The 16508-nt window shown below is 43.4% G+C and overlaps 1 pseudogene; it reads right to left on the bottom strand.

Annotated features, from left to right (window-relative positions):
- Positions 1–4206: 4206 nt before the first annotated feature.
- On the bottom strand, positions 4207–5295 carry LOC133749327 (Krueppel-like factor 4; annotated as a pseudogene).
- Positions 5296–16508: the final 11213 nt, after the last annotated feature.

Genomic DNA, 16508 nt, shown 5'->3' with positions numbered 1-16508 from the left:
AAATACATATAGCTAAGTCACCTCATTAGCCAATAAACTATTATTCAAATTTAAATCCTGGTAATCTTAAGTTTTATGCCATCCACTGTTTTGGTTTTTCTCTAAAAACATTTACAACCTGAAAAGAATCTAACAAATATTTATAAATACAGGTTTCTGACAAAATGAAGTAACTAAATAATTCAAAATCTATGATTAAAGAAAGCTGATAGATTCATAAAACTGTTACTATGGATCACACAAAACACAAGAGTAAATTCACAGATACTCAAACTGGTCAAGGTGTAATGTTCATTGTCTTCTATTATTAAAACATTGCTGTTTTTCTACCTAAATGTTTTCTCTCAAGGTTAAAGATTTACTGTGATTTCTATAGTTTATAACACTGCAGTGTGCTATGCTTACATAAACAAAAGTAAAAATATTTACCATTCCGTCCCTCTAAATCCACCCAAAATTCAAAACTACATAATGAGAGTTTTTGGTTAACACAACAATGTAATTATTTTCAAAAATTTATTTAAAAATATGCCCTCATAAAAAATAAATTTTAAACACTGATAAATCTAAAAATAAGCGCAAAATGCCTGGCTTCAAGCTCCTAGAATTTCAGCAAGTAAATAAAATTATCCCTTTTTAATAGATCCTATTGCAAGCATTTTGGTGTAACAGGTAAAGCTGCTGTCTGCAGTGCTGACATCCCACATGGGTGACTATGTGAGTCCTGGCCCCACCATTCCCAATCCAGCTCCGCTAATGATTTGTTAATCTGTCCCGGTTGCTCCTCTTCCAGTCCAGCTCTCTGCTGTAGCCGGGGGAGGCAGTGGAGGATGGCCCAAGTGCTTGGGCCCTGCACCCGCATGGGAGACAAAGAGGAAACACCTGGCTCCTGGCTTCAGATTGGTGCAGCATGCCGGTGGTAGCGGCCATTTGGGGGGGTGAACCAATGAAAGGAAGACCTTTCTCTCTGTCTCTCTCACTGTCTAACTCTGCCTGTCAAAAATTAAAATAAGCTGTGATTTCCCCTTGGGATATGACGATAGGCTACTGGACTTTTTCCCTCATGAAATGGATACAGCTTGATGGATCCTAATACCCTTATAAGCTGAACAGCTTTGCAACAGTGACCAGCCAATTAGCTTCCTGGATGTGCAGCAGTTGCCTGCCATCTGTGCAGCTCACCTAACTTGGAGAACAGCCACAGCCACTAACCATACTTGACTTCTTTATGTAACTACACATGGATTCATTTAGAGATGTTAGCACAGGAGCACTACAATGAAAGTAAATGAATGTTGAGGGTATTCTATGTTATCTTTTATTCTTTCCTGTTGTACTTACATTATTTTAATGACCTTTTGCTGTACTGTTCCACAACCCATGTGTATCCCTCAACTCTTACTTTGAAAAGTAGGCACCTGTAGACTGCAGTTATGATACTTGTGTTGGCAGAGTGTTGAGAAGATGAACTTGCAAAGATGAAGGTATCAAGTTCCCAAAATTTTATGGCTTTGACCACTACTCTGTGTGCCTCAGTGGCAACCAGTGTCTCATAACCAACCGGCCCAACTGCATTGATTTAATGACCTCTCAAGTACTGTCCACACCCATGTGTTTTCCTCACCTCATACTTGGATCTCTCCAGAACATGAGGCACCTGTAGAATATACAGTGATGATACTTGTAGGGGCAGAGTTTTCAAAAGATGAACTTAGAAAATAAAAGTATCGCCAGCGCCGTGGCTCAATAGGCTAATCCTCCACCTTGCAGCACCTGCACACCGGGTTCTAGTCCCGGTCAGGGCTCCGGATTCTGTCCCGGTTGCCCCTCTTCCAGGCCAGCTCTCTGCTGTGGCCAGGGAGTGCAGTGGAGGATGGCCCAAGTCCTTGGGCCCTGCACCCACATGGGAGACCAGGAGAAGCACCTGGCTCCTGCCTTTGGATCAGCGTGGTGCGCCGGTCACAGCGCGCCAGCTGCAGCAGCCATTGGAGGGTGAACCAATGGCAAAAGGAAGACCTTTCTCTCTGTCTCTCTCTCTCTCACTGTCCACTCTGCCTGTCAAAAATAAAAAAAAGAAAAGAAAAGTATCAAGTTTCCACACTTTTAGGCCTTTGACCACTTATCTGTGTGCTTCAATGGCAACCAATTTCTGCATAACCAACAGGTCCAACTGCTTGACTAGCTGTCCGCAAACTTGTAACATAAGAGCTTGGCTCCAGGTCACCATAATCTATTAGCTCTTATAATCACCTGGGTGGCAGGAGTAGGGGAAGTTATTATCAAACACTATAGTACTTTCTACAGTGTTAGATATAGATATAACTAAGCCTCCTTATTAATCACTAAACTGTTACTCAGATTTTCATTAGGGTGATTTTAAGTCTTTTGTTATCCACAATCCTGGTTCCAGAATACAACCATTTACAATCCAAAGCAGCTTTAGCAAATATTTATAAACACAGGTTTCTGACAAAGAGAACTAACTAAAAATTTCAGAAATTCTGATGCAAAAACAGATTCATGAAGCTTCTAATCTAGATGTTACAGGACAAAAAAGTAGCCACATAGAGACTGAAACTGGTCAGTTGTAGGTTTCTGTGTCTGTTACTAACAACATTATTGGCTGTCTCCATAATTGTTTTGTCTCAAGGCTTAAAGATTTTCCTGTGATTTCTTGTGTTTGATACAATCTGGTTGACTGTTTTTATAAAAAAAAAAAAACAAAACATTTACCTTTCTTTCCTGTAAAGCCTTACAAAATTCAGAAACTGCTTGTGGGAATTTTTGGTTTTCATTACATTATTTTCAAGACTTTATTAAAGCTGTATGTTCCATCTTGTCTAAATAAGATCGGAGTTGGCAAACTCAAAAGGCTTCCATAGCCTTGGCAACTCATGACAAGAGCCTAGGGTGATTACTGACGCCATAAACAAGAGTGTCAATTTGTTAAGTCAACAACAGGAGTCACTGTGCAATTACTCCTCATGTAGGATTTCTGTCCTGAATGTGTTATCCAGTGCGAATTAATGCTATAGCTAGTACACAAGCAGCATTTTACACTTTGTGTTTCTGTGTGGGTGCAAACTGTGGAAATCTTTACTTCATATATACTAAATTGATCTTTTGTATATAAAGAGAATTGAAAATGAGTCTTGATGTGAATGGAAGGGGAGAGGGTATGGGAGATGGGAGGGTTGTGGGTGGGAGGGAATTTATGGGGGCAAAAAGCCACTATAATCCATAAGCTGTACTTTGGAAATTTGTAATTGTTAAATAAAAGTTAAAAACGGCTGTATGTTCCACTCATAATAAAATATGTATTAAAACACTGATTCATCTAAAATATGCACAGAACAGCTGATTTTAAGGCCTTATAACCTTTCAGTGAGTACATAAAATGATCACTTCTTAATAGATCTTAAAATGCAAAAGGATTGTACTATAGCTTTTAAAAGTGTCTATTAATCCTTGTTTAGAATTCTGATATTAAAAGTTTTTCTAAATCTGTGATTAAAATGAGAGAAATTAACTTTTCTTGCTGACTTTGGATGGTGAACTATAAGAAGGCTACATTTTGCTTATGTTTTTTTTTTTTTTTCAGATTCATGCTTGGTTAGCTGTACTGTTGTTGGTTTCTAAAGATTTCTTCCTTTGTAGCTTCATGCCTTTTACCTGTCAGCTTTCTACAAACATCTAATTCTCAGCCAGAATGTGCTGGCTTGAAATTTTGACTTGATAGCTATTGCCCACAGAACCGATGAGGTTAATTTTAAGAATGGACTGTAAGTAAACTTACTGTAAGGCCCCCATCAAAACATCTAGGCTCCACAAATATGTGGCTAGAGAGGATTATAACACTCACTCTTGGTTGTCAACTATGTCCACTCCAACATAGTATCAACAGAGCAAGGACCAGGAAGAAGTCCATCATGTTTAGAAGAGCATAACTACAGGATGATAGATCAGCATCACTTTTCTTTGTTTACAAAAAAAGAAACAAAACAAAAGATGATGACAAAGTGGAGGACAAATCAAAGTTAAGGGAAAGTCATCAGTAACAACCATAAGGTGTATGAATCCAAGAGATTCTTAAACATGTGCTCTTTTATGTGATTATCTGATAGTTACAATGACATTGACTCTGCTAGACTATGACAACTAAACAGGGCCACATGTAGCAAAGTTGAACTTGGGAAGGTGAAGTTTTCACATTCTGACTCCATAATGTCCTTGCCTTATTATCTGTGTGCCTTTATGGCCACCAAAGTCATGATAACCCACAGGACAACCAACTTGGCTGTCTGCCAACAACCTTGTCATGCAGTGTTTTGGCTCTGGGCCACTGTGGTCTGTGAACCTAGTGGAGAAGCCTACAGATGTGTGCAGGTTTGTATGCAGGCTGCCTTTGCTAACACTGATGACCGACGGGCTGCCATACTGGCTGCCGGGCACGCTCAGCGACGCCTTCAACACGAACTTGCCCATCAGCCCGCCACCTGGCGGCTGCGGCTGCTGCGGCGGGATGCACACCGGGTCCAATTCGGGCCGCAGAAGCTCTGCCACGAAGCCGCCGGACGGGTTCACGTCGTTGATGTCCGCCAGGTTGAAGGGAGCCGTGGGAGGGGGCGCAGACTCCCGGCCATAGAGCAGGCGCCCGGCGCCACGGCCTGGTCGCCGCCGGCGCGGATCGGGTAGCTGAAGCTGCAGGTGGATGGCGCGCTGGCAGGGCCGCTGGTCGACGGGGAGGACGAGGAAGAGGCAGACGCTGAGGAAGACACAGTGGCGGCCACCGACTCCTGATGGCACAGCGAGTTGGACAGAATAAAATCTAGGTCCAGGAGGTCGTTGAACTCCTCGGTCTCCCTCCGGGGCAGGAGTGCCGGGTTGCTACCGCCGCAAGCCGCGCCGGCTCCGCCGCTCTCCAGGTCTGTGTCCACAGTCCCCGCAGCCAGGTCGTAGGGGCGGCCGGGAAGCACCGGGGGAGTCGCTTCTTGTGGGAGAGCTCCTCCCGCCAGCGGTTTTCGGGGCACCTACCAGACGCAGTGTCTTCTCCCTTCCCGCTGGGCCAGACGCGAACGTGGGGAAGGACGGGAGTAGCGCGTCGCTGATAGCCATGTCAGACTCGCCAGGTGGCTGCCTCATTAATGTGGGGGCCCAGATGGTCCTCGGGAGCCCGAAGCAGCGAGGGTACCCGAACCCCAAAGCCAGCGAAGGGTGGGGGTAAACCTTAGAAACGAAGCTAAAACCAAAAACCCCGAATTGCCCGAGATGCTTCTTCTTCCGAATAAATATAAATTGAAGACGTTTCTTTAAAAAAAAAAAAAGTTCCTTTGTATACAAAAGTTCTTAGAAAAGTTGTAAACTCTTATAAAAATAGACCATCAGCAAGGCGAGTACGTAGGTCCGGTGGCCAGGCTGCCCTCTCGTCGACTGCGGCTGTCGCCCTGGGCGCAGGGGCTGTGGCCTGGGCGGTGGGCGGGCGGCGCCGCCAGGTGAGAATGGCCGCGGTGGCGCGGAGCTGCGGGCTGGGCGGCAGCGCAGGGCGCGGAGTCCTGGGGGCTGCACGGGGCGCAAGCGGCCATGGGCGCGGGCCGCGGGCGGGTGGGTGGGTGGGGGCCGGAGGGGCGGGGAGGGGCGGGGAGGGGCGACTGGGCAGCTCCCCTTGCCACCACCGCTCTCCACCACCTCTGCACCCCGCGCGCCCGCAGCCGCGCTCGCTCTCTAGGCCGGGGAACTGCCCTGTACTATGTATTAATAACTATTTTGATTATGTTTTTAGATTTTTGAATTATGTTTCCCTAATAAAATTACATCAAATTTTATTTATATAAGGCCGGCGCCGTGGCTCAATAGGCTAATCCTCCGCCTTGAGACGCCGGCACACCGGGTTCTAATCCCGGTAGGGGCGCCTGATTATGTCCTGGTCGCCCCTCTTCCAGGACAGCTCTCTGCTGTGGCCAGGGAGTGCAGTGGAGGATGGCCCAAGTGCTTGGGCCCTGAACCCCATGGGAGACCAGGAGAAGCACCTGGCTCCTGCCTTTGGATCAGCTCACTGCGCCGGCCGCAGCGGGCTACCGCGGCGGCCATTGGAGGGTGAACCAACAGCAAAAGGAAGACCTTTCTCTCTGTCTCTCTCTCACTATCCACTCTGCCTGTCAAAAGAAAATTTTTTTATTTATATAGACATTTGGTGATATGGAATGTTTCTCACTAACTGCTTTAGAAACAACCGAAATATTGTTTTTTTTTTAATTTTTTTTCTTTTTTTTAACTTTTATTTAATGAATATAAATTTCCAGTGTACAGCTTATGGATTACAATGGCTTCCCCCTCCCATAACTTCCCTCCCACCCGCAACCCTCCCCTCTCCCGCTCCCTCTCCCCTTCCATTTGCATCAAGATTCATTTTCAATTCTCTTTATATACAGAAGATCAATTTAGTATAAAGATGTCAACAGTTTGCACCCACACAGAAACACAAAGTGAAACATACTGTTTGAATACTAGTTATAGCATTAAATCAAAATGTACAGCACATTAAGGACAGAGATCCCACATGAGGAGCAAGTGCACAGTGGCTCCTGTTGTCAACCCAACAAATTGACACTCTAGTTTATGGCGCCAGTAACCACCCCAGGCTGTCGTCATGAGTTGCCAAGGCTATGGAAGCCCTCCAAGTTTGCCGACTCTGATCATGTTTAGACAAGGTCATAAAAGACAGAGTGAGGATAGTAACCAATGATCCTAAGAGTGGCATTTACCAGGTTTGAACAATTATACAGCATTAAGAGGGGAAGAGGACCATCAGTACACACAGGTTGGGAGTAGAGCCATTGGTGATAGAGTAGAGGTTATGATTACAAAGGAATGAGGCCCAAGTGCACTAGACAGGGCCTAGAACAAAGGACAGAGTCATTATTAGAGGAGCTAAGAAAGGTGCTGTCTATGCTACAATTAAGTTTTCTGATTGAGAGGAAAATAGAACCTGATAGAAGGGGCTTGATAATAATCTGGTGGGCTTTAGGCCTTATAAGTTAAGAGGCCCAGACCTATCTATCTCTTCACATGGGGTATATCCGAAGGGAGGTGTGAACCTCCTAGGGGAAGGCACTCTGTTGACTTTCATTACTTGGCTGGCCTGGGAGGAGAGCTGGCCAGGTAAAGGCAGGGGGCATCTCTAACAAGAAATTTACAGTTCTGCCTGCAATGTTGCTGACCCTACTTGACCATCCCCTCAGCTGCAGTGGTCACTTTGGAAGTTGGGCTGAGTGAAGGGCTTTTCAGCTTAGAGCCAATAAGATCTGTGGCTCTGACCTGGGCATCCTTCGACTCCAGGGCAGGTCCATTTCCAGTGATCCAACTCTTGGCAGAGCTGCCCGGGCTCTTCACAAGCTGACTTCTGCTGAAGCCCAGGCTTACCACATTGAAAGCCACTGCAGTGGACTGGCCTGTTGGGTCTCCTTGAGGGCAGATCACTGTACAGATCAGCCATTAATAGGCCTGCCACCCATTGCTTCTGATGCCTAGCTTTCTTTTCCTCCTGGTTTGTGTTAAAGCAGACCAGAGGATGCAAGTCAAGGGAGTGCCCAAGTCCCATCTCTAATCTTCGGTGGCCTGAACTACAAGACTATAGTCACAGGCATGTGCTGTAGTAGTTTTTCTAAGGTAGACAATGCCCATGAGGAAAATTGTATTCTCACTTTAAAACTTTCTTTCCCTTTGGTCTGAAAGGGAGGTTTTTTCTACTTACTGTATAGTTCGCTGATGGCGAAGTGAATCTAGCTATGAGATTATTATTTAAGTTCTTATTTTGGCTATGCTATTACAGAAAAATGTTAGCCATCTCTTTTATAAGGTCTAAAGATTAAATTGTGCGTCCTGCAGATTCCTTCATAATAGAATTAGTTTCCTACCTTGAGGAGAATAGAGAAATGAAAGAACAAGTTGGGCTTAGAATAGAGAAATGAGGGAGCAAGTCCTAGATCGTTTGCTGACAATAGCAATATTACATGAATACTTAGCAAACTGTTTCAACCATTAGATAACAACTTAAGAAAACATTTACCAGAAGGTCCAATGCCTTCTATAAATTTTAAGAATCATGTATTTGAAAACACCTCTTAAATATCTAACATGGTGTAGTTTGTTTAACCAGTAAACTTAAGCACAACCATATAAAATGTTTTTAGTTTCTTTCTACCAACACGTTTAAAACATATGATACACAGATTCAGGTCACACAAATTAAAATGTATCTTTGATTGATTTTAGCAGCTTAAATTTATGGACAATCTTATCTATAAGCCATTTAAAATAAAACTCTTGATAAAATTTCCCCATGTGGACATACAATATGTACACACATATAACATAGCATAGTAGACCAATATAGCAATTTTAATAATAGCTTTTAAAATCTTTAACTCTTTTTGTAGATTGCCAATTGATTTGAATTGCTTTTTGTTTTTAGTAACCTCAGTTAACCATACTTTCTCTCAGTTGTTACTGTTGATACATTATTGGCTTCATCTGTTTACAGAGCCATCCCAAAGTACTGAATACAATAGCAGTGGCTGGAAAAAGTCCATAGGAACCTATAGGAGAACAGCTAAACACAGAAACAACAACGCTTTAGTTTTATGAGCAGCAAATCATATATAACTGTGGATGACAAAAGACTTTAAGTCGCCATGTTTAAAATTATAAACTCATCAACCAACAAGAGGCACTTGCTTACTTCACAGTATTTTTGAAAGCACCTGGAGGATTTTACAAGTATTTAACACTTTTGGCTTCTGGGGCTTTCTCATTAAGATAACTATCATGTCTAGTAACACAAGATCATTAGACTTTTTAATTCTCAAACATTTGTATTAATAGCATTTTCCATTATAGAAGCTTAAAGTTTGGTACCACATCACATCTTGACAGTCCTTCTAATATAATCCAAATAGCCTGATTAGTTGGTGTCTCTATCATATGAGAGACATAGGACCTTCAATTTTTTCAGTTGGGCCCAAACTAGAAAAACCAAAGTCCAGGATTTACTGGAAATTTTAGAGACCAGATTGTTTGAAACTTTGATTTTTTGAATGCCTGTCAAGAATGCCAAGAAGGCTCAAAATCCAAATTATCTGGTTGAAATAAGATTCCTTAAAATCATGACATAACATAGACCAAATTTGATCATTGTTACAAGGTGATTATTCAAATCTTTGAAAATAAGCACATATTTAAGTAACCCATAGCTCTTAATAAAAATTCAGCTGTTTTTGAACAATTAGAATTTAACAGACATCAAGAGAACATAATAGATTACTTTAACACATTGCTTTAACAGAGCATCAGAGTTTAATTCTATGTCAAAGAGAAATTGAGCTTCTTGTGATCTTTTGCTGTGTGGTTTCCTTCCTTTACCTTCTTTCATATTGGTGGCCATGTTTCTGTGTTTCTGTGTGTAACGCATCTTTAAGCATCTTTTGCAGGGCAGGATGAGTGGCGACAAATTCTTTCAGTTTCTGTTTGCTATGAAAAGTCTTAATTTCACCTTCATTCACAAATGAGAGCTTTGCAGGATATAGTATTCCGGGCTGGCAGTTTTTCTCTCTTAGTACCTGGGCTATATCTCGCCATTCCCTTCTAGCTTGTAGGGTTTCTGATGAGAAGTCTGCTGTGAGTCTAATTGGAGATCTCTAAGAGTGATCTGACGTTTCTCTCTTGCACATTTTAGGATCTTTTCTTTATGTTTCACTGTGGTGCGTTTGATTACAACATGTCGTGATGAGGATCTCTTTTGATCATGTTTATTAGGGGTTCTATAAGCTTCCTGTACTAAGATGCCTCTGTCCTTCTCCAAACCTGGGAAATTTTCTGCTAGTATGTCACTGAAAATGCCTTCTAATCCTTTCTCCCTCTCCATGCCTTCAGGAAATCCTAGAACCCGAATGTTGGGATTTTTAATAGTATCTTGTAGATTCCCGACAATATTTTTTAGATTTCTAATTTCTTCTTCTTTTCTTTGGTTTGCCTGTTTCCTTTCCTGTTCTCTGTCTTCTAAGTCTGATATTCTCTCTTGTTTTCACTGACTCTGTTTTTAAGGCTCTCTAATGTGTTTGTCATTTGATCTATTGAATTCTTCATTTCATTATGATTTCTCGTCACTATCACAGTTTCTTGTTCTACTAGTTGTTTCATTTCATTTTGATTCCTCCTTAATATTTCATTTTCACAAGAGAGATTTTCTATCTTGTCAATTAAGGATTTCTGCAGTTCAAGAATTTGTTTTTGAGAACTTCTTAATGTTCTTATCAATTTTTTGAGATCCACTTTTTGCATTTCTTCGATCTCATCATCTTCATAATCTTGAATTGGGGTGTCTTTTTCATTTGGGGGCGTCATAGTGTCTTCCTTGTTCTTGTTAGCTTGGTTTTTGCGTTTGTTGTTTGGCATGTTGGAGATATTTGGTTTCTTCACTGTGGTGTTTTTTCTTGTTACACTATGGCTCTATATTAAGTGGACTGTCTGCTTTCAGTGGAGCCTTAGAGGCTTGAGATGAGTGTGGACTGAGAGCTGTGTTTGGTTCCTCAGGGTTGAGGGTGTGTCAAAGAGGACACTCCCAGGTTAGGTGTGGTAAATCTCTCTTTCTTTCTTTCTTTTTTGATTCAAAAGGGAAGTAATTCCGCACAGCTGAACGTAATTGGAGGTAGTTAGCAGGCAAATGATATACCCACAGGAGCCAGAGATTGGAAGCTCTTTCCCAAGGACCACACAGGGAATCTCTGCTGCCCTCAGGGTGGGCTCCAATTCTCCTGCAGTCTCCCACTGGGTTGCCAAGTTAGTGGCTAATCTCCTGTTATTTCACCCCTCCCCCCAGAGTCAGGTTTTTCTGCTAGGCTCAGGGCCGGTGCAGACCTGAGGTCGCCCTGCTTATGACGTATGTCAAAATGGCGCCTGCTCTTTGTCTTGCTAGCCTTTGAGGGGTGAGCGGAGAGAGAGAAACTCGTGTCCGTATCAGTCACTTTTTTTTCCCTCTCTCTCTTCTAGTTAGCCTGGTGAACTTTTCCCCACGGGGTTCAAGCCTCGTTCCCTCTAGTCTCCTCTTTCCACTTGCCCGCTGGTGTCTATGGAGGTTCGGCTCACCTGGCATTCCAGCCCTGGTGTGTTGAGTCTGCGCTGGTGTCCCGAACTTGGGCTCCCACGCTCTCCACGCAGGTCCACTGTGAATCACTAGTTCCGGAAGAGTTTCCGCTGCTGTTTCTTCCCCTACTCTTCCTTGACCCTGCAGTATCTCCACTTTTATTAACCTGTCTCTCCCCCGGACTAATAATGTGCTCTCTTCCTATTCTGCCATCTTGCCGCCCTCCGAGATATTGTTTTTAAAAAAGATTTATGTTATGGGGTCAGCACTGTGGCACAGCAGGTTGACAACCTGACCTGAAGTGCTGGCATCCCACATGGGTGCTGTTTCAAGACCCAGCTGCTCTGCTTCCCATCTAGCTCTCTGCTGTTGCCTGGGAAGGCAGTGGAGGATGGCATAAGTCCTTGGGCCCCTGCACCCATGTAGGAGACCTGGAAGAATCTCCTGGCTCCTGGCTTTTGATAAGTGCAGCTCCAGCAGTTGCCGCCAATTGGAGAGTAAACCGTTGGATGGAAGACCTCTCTCTCTCTGCCTCTTCTATCTCTGTGTAACGCTGATTTTCAAATAAATAAATAAATATTTAAAACAAATTTATGTTATGTATTTGTAAGGCAGAGTAATAGAAGAGTGGAGAAAGAGGTCTTCCAATATTTGGTTCACTTCCTAAATGACCACAATGATCAAACTGGACCAAGAACTCCATCTGGGCCTCCCATATGGATGGCAGATGTCCAAGTACTTGAGTCATCTTCCAATTCCTTCCCAAGCGCATTAGCAAGCAGACAGATCAGAAGAGGAACAGGTGGGACTTGAACCTGCACTCCACTATGGGATCCAGGATTGCAGCAACCTGCTCCACCACAAGACTGACTCTGAGAGATAATTTTTAAGGCTTTATTTATTTATTTGAAAGATTTATTTATTTGAGAGAAAGAGAGGCAGGCAGAGATAGAGAGAGAAGTCTTCAATATGCTGGTTCACTCCCCAGTTGGCTGCCATGAGCAGAGCTGCACCAATCCAAAACTAGGAGCTTCTTCCAGGTCTCTTATGCAGAATCAGGGACCCAAGCACTTGGGCTATCTTCTACTACTTTCACAGGTCATAGCAGAGAGCTGGTTGGAAGTGGAACAGCCGGGACTCAAATGGGTGACCATATCGGATGCCCACACTGGAGGTGGTGGCTTTATCAGGTATGCCACAGTTCCAGCCTTGAGAGAGATTATTTAAGCTATGCTTTTGGTTATAATTTTAAAAAAGATTCTATGAAGTGTAGGTGTTTTTATATATCATGCCATTGACTGTGCCACCTTGCTGACAACGTATACATATACACACTCACTGTAAACTGATGGCTTTGCTGTGTTTTTGTTGTGATGGAAATATCTGCTCTAAATCACAATCTAGATAAAATGTTTGACTTATATTTTTCAGGTGTGTATTTTAGGAGACCAATGGTTCTCTTTTATATTTCGTCTACTAGTTTACCCTAAGACAATCACACTCTACAATTTTAAATACAATGTTAAAGGTTTATTGACTGACTTATTTGAAAGTCAGAGTTAGACAGAGAGATTGTCCATCCAATAGTTCACTCCCTGGTTGGCCGCAATGGCTGGGACTGGGCCAGGCTGAAGCTAAGAGCCAGCAGCTTTATTGAGAACTCCCACATGGGTGGCATGGGCCTGAACAGTTGGACCATCTTTCATCACTTTTCCTAGACCATCAGCTGGGAGCTGGACCAGAAGTGGAGCAGCCAGGACATGAGCTGAGCTGGCACCCAGAAGATATGGCAGCATCACAGGCAGTGACGTTACCTACTATTCCACAATGCAAGGAGGGGCCAGCACCATGGCTCACTTGGTTACTCCTCCACCTGCAGCGCTGGCATCCCATATGAGCACCAGGTTCTAGTTCTGGTTGCTCCTCTTCCAGTCCAGCTCTCTGCTGTGGCCTGGGAGGGCAGTGGAGGATGGCCCAAGTACTTGGGCCCCTGCACCTGCATGGGAGACCAGGAAGAAACACCTGGCTCCTAGCTTCAGATCAGTGCAGTGCCAGCCATAGAGGCCATTTCGGGAGTGAACCAACAGAAGGAAGACCTTCCTCTCTCTGTCTCTCTCTCACTGTCTATAACTCTGTCAAATAAATAAATAAATAAAAAGAATGTTATGAAAAAAAATCCAATTCAAGGAAAGAAATCTTCAGAGAAGAATGTTCAATTTGAAGAAAAGTAATCACTACAAATAAACAAATTTTTGGAGTATAAAATTTAGATATCTATAGTTATATCTATAGTTATATATATAGTTTTCATATGACATAAATTTTAAAAATTGATAAATATGAAGCTGAATGAAAACATTTAACACTGTTCAACATTTTTCATTTTTCTTACATTTACTTCCTCAGTGTTAGTGTTGATGCATATTTGGCCTGAGTCTTAAATATTGATTTTAAAATTTCAAAGTTCAAAAGACAAAGGAATTTAAAAAGATATAAATCTCACATAGTATTTATGTTGACACCAATTATTTAATTGGTAATTCTTAGCTTTTCTTATTCACATTTTTTTCTCTTTTGCATATGTGAATGCAAAATATGCATGCTGTGTTGTAATTCATAATGGTTCTTTATAGATTTTGTATTTTATAGAATAAATTTATAAATTGGCTTAACTGCATTTAGCACAGGTAATGTTAAACATTGTTTAAAAAGGTTTATGTTATATGTAGTTTTCTTAATGTTTAGACTTAGATTCTTCCCAGAATCTTCCTTGGACTTTCGCTGTCTAGAAATTGATCTATTTTTTGCTTGGAGTGAAATCCAGGAGGCAGAGCCCGTGTGCAGGCTAGCGGGCTGCTGGACTATCATTGGCCGGTGCCCAGAGGCAGTGTCTGTGCCCGCCTTGGCAGCGGGCTGCAATTGGCCTCAGATTAGGACCCCCTGCCCGCTTGCAGGGGAGGTTCAGAGCCGGCTGGTGTTTTAGCGAATGGGGGTGGGGTGGGGAGAATGCAGGGCTGCAGATTAGCAAACTGGGGGAGAAGGCAGGGCAGTGGCTGCAGTGGCAGAAGAGGTGGAGCAAGTAGCTTCAGGGGCCAGTCCTGAACCTGGGGGATGAGCATGGGGAAGGAGGCAACAATGGGGAAAGCGGCCTCCCATGGAGACAGTGCCAGGGACAGCAGCAGGGTTGGTAGCAGTGAAGTACCAGTACTCACTGGGGAACCACTGAAAGCAGGAGGCAGAGGGGCATATCCTCCTCAGGCCATGCTGCTGGGATCCCCTGGGCGCCAGGTCCTGCACCCCTGGTAACACGCAAATGTGGCCTCGGGGACATAGACAAGCCGGTGCTGGGAATTCAGATCTGGAATGGCTAAGGATTCAACAGGGATGACACCAAGGAGGATGTCTTTTTTCATTAGGCAGCTATTAGAAGAATCAACCCCAGGAAATTTCTGCATAGCGCTGGTGATGGGGAGACTGTGGAGTTTGATGTCCCAGAAGGAGAGGAGGCAGAGCCGCTAATGAGACTGGGCCCAGAGCAGATGGGTGCCAGGGAAGGGCAGCCCCTGTGCCCCAGTCTGAGCAGGTCCCGCAGATTCATCCCCCAGCTTCGCCCAGCTGCCGCCCATGCATGAGGCCAGAGGCACCCTCCACTGGGAAAGAACATGGCAGTGAACGGGAGCATGCTGAAGACTGCATGGGGGCCCAGGGGACATGGCCACCACTTGTACCAAGGGTGGCAGTTCCTTGTGTGAGGTCCTCGCCCCCCCCAACCAGCAGCAGCCAATAGAGGGCACTGTGGAGTGGAGCCCAAAGACACGCCCCAGATTAGGGAGACTAACAACGGGGAGATGAGGGTCCCCCTCACACCCCACCCAGATTGCGGTCCAGATATTTCAGGCCCTTCCTTCCGAGACACCCCAGCAGCCGACCACAGACGGTGGGGATGGGGAGTCTAATTCTAGCCAAGGCCACGGTGATGGCTTCTGGCCTGAGCCACAGTGATCACAAAACTGCTTCTACTGCCAGTCCTGGAGCAGCCTGCATCCCTGAGACCTTAGCCCCCATCAACACTGAGGAGACCCACCACCACCACCATGTGGGAGAGAGTACAAGTCAAAGGACACCCAGCCACCATCTGGTGTCTGCCAGCTTTTCTGACCGACTTACTTGTACTCTACCTAGCACCCCTCTCCATTTTCTAATAATTCATGACATCAACACATGGGCTTTTCTCCTTTCCCTTGAGAATCAGGAGAACCCAAACATCAGCCTTTTGCTTTCTTCCCCTCTCCCCTACCAAGGGTTGAAGGAAGGGATCCATCCTTATTTTCAGAGGTGTCTACTTCTTCCCCTAAATCAGGCTGAGAAGGAACCAGCCAGCTCTTATCTTCTCGGAGTTTCTTTTCAACCTCAGTTTATTTTTTGTTTCCCTCAACCCCCTGCCTTGGAAGCCATTTTATGAACTGCTATGTGCCACCTGAACCTTCAGTAAAAACAAAAACAGGCTTTTCTATTTAAACAAAATCCATTTTTAATGTATGTCTTTTAGTAAATGCATAAATTGCATAGATACTGGATAAGGCATTTATGCCTTATCCACATGCTTAAGGGACCACTGAGAGGGCAGGTATTATTCCTGAACTCTATTAATGCTACTCGGCCTTATTTAATATAGTATTCGAAGTATCAGAGCAATTAAATGTGAAAAAGAAATACAGTGCTTCAACTTGGAAAGCAGGTAGTCATGATTTTGTACATGGCAAAGTTTAAATATTGCATCAAAAATTGTTAGAACTGATAAACTAACAGTAAATTTATAGGTTACAAAATCAGCATCCAAAAATCTAGCTTTTTAATCCAACAGTAATAATTTTGCTGAAAGGGAAATCAAGAAAGAAATTCTATTCACAATAGATACAAAAATTTAGATATTTAGAAATAATTAATTTTGGAAGGTGGAAGATATCATCAGGGTCACAGAAAAAAGGAAAGATTTTTGGTCATGCACTGAAAGAACTAATAATGTTAGGATGTCCATGCAGTCTAAAGCAATATACAGATATAATGACTCTCTATCAAAATATCAATGACATTCTCCACAGAATTACAAAAAATCCTAAATTCATGTGGAATCACAAAAGATCCAGAATAACCAATGTGAACCCGAGTGAAAAGATAAAACTGGAGGCATCACAGTACCAGATTTCAAAGCTTCAATAATTGAAACAGCATAATACTAGCATAAAAACCAACACAAGGATCAATGGGACAGATTTAGATAACGCTGAAATCAACCCATGTACATGCATCCAATTGATGTTTGATGCAGGTGTCAAAAATAGACATTGGAAAAAGGATAATCCATTCAACA

This window comes from Lepus europaeus, chromosome 20 (assembly GCF_033115175.1).
Source record: "Lepus europaeus isolate LE1 chromosome 20, mLepTim1.pri, whole genome shotgun sequence".
Lineage (NCBI taxonomy): Eukaryota > Metazoa > Chordata > Mammalia > Lagomorpha > Leporidae > Lepus > Lepus europaeus.
This window is presented reverse-complemented; position numbering and strand designations above follow the sequence as displayed.